Source organism: Eurypyga helias, unplaced genomic scaffold, assembly GCF_000690775.1.
Source record: "Eurypyga helias isolate BGI_N326 unplaced genomic scaffold, ASM69077v1 scaffold25352, whole genome shotgun sequence".
In the NCBI taxonomy this organism is placed as follows: Eukaryota; Metazoa; Chordata; class Aves; order Eurypygiformes; family Eurypygidae; genus Eurypyga; species Eurypyga helias.
The window spans coordinates 32,877-33,435 of NW_010238221.1; positions in this window are offsets into that span (position 1 = coordinate 32,877).

The window sequence follows — 559 nt, forward strand, 5'->3', positions numbered from 1 at the left end:
AGCCGCTGCCCCGGGAGGAGGTTTGCAGGCAGTCGGCAGCGCGATGCTCTGCCCTCGCCCAGGAGCTCAACTGAGGAACGATCCAACGCCTTCCGCGGCTCTGGGCAGAAATTCCCTCCTCCAGCAACGCGTCTCTGCGGGAGCCTGTTGTAGTAGCCTCCTCCCAGCTGTTTAGGGACAGAGGGGAGAGTGTTGGTGACCGCCAGGGACAAGGAAATCCACCTTGCCGAGCCGTGGGTGCGCTGGCGGGGAGTCAGTTTTCAAGAGGAAACTATGAAGTGTTCCGGGAGGAAGCTAGAGTGGGATTTGGGCAGAGGAAACTGAAGGAAAGGGCGGTGTATCAAGCTTAGCTTGGTGCACTGACACAGCTTCCAGGTCCCTAGGTGATGAGAAAGGGCTGTTTGCCACCCCCTTCCCCACCTCTCTTTTCTTTTAGAGCCCCCCCACGTGAGCTTCCCACCTCCAGATCTGGCAGCTGGAACCTTGAAGGCCACCCACCACGCCTGCCGAGGCTCACCTGGGGACACGTCACCCGGGGACACACCACCCGGGGACGCCT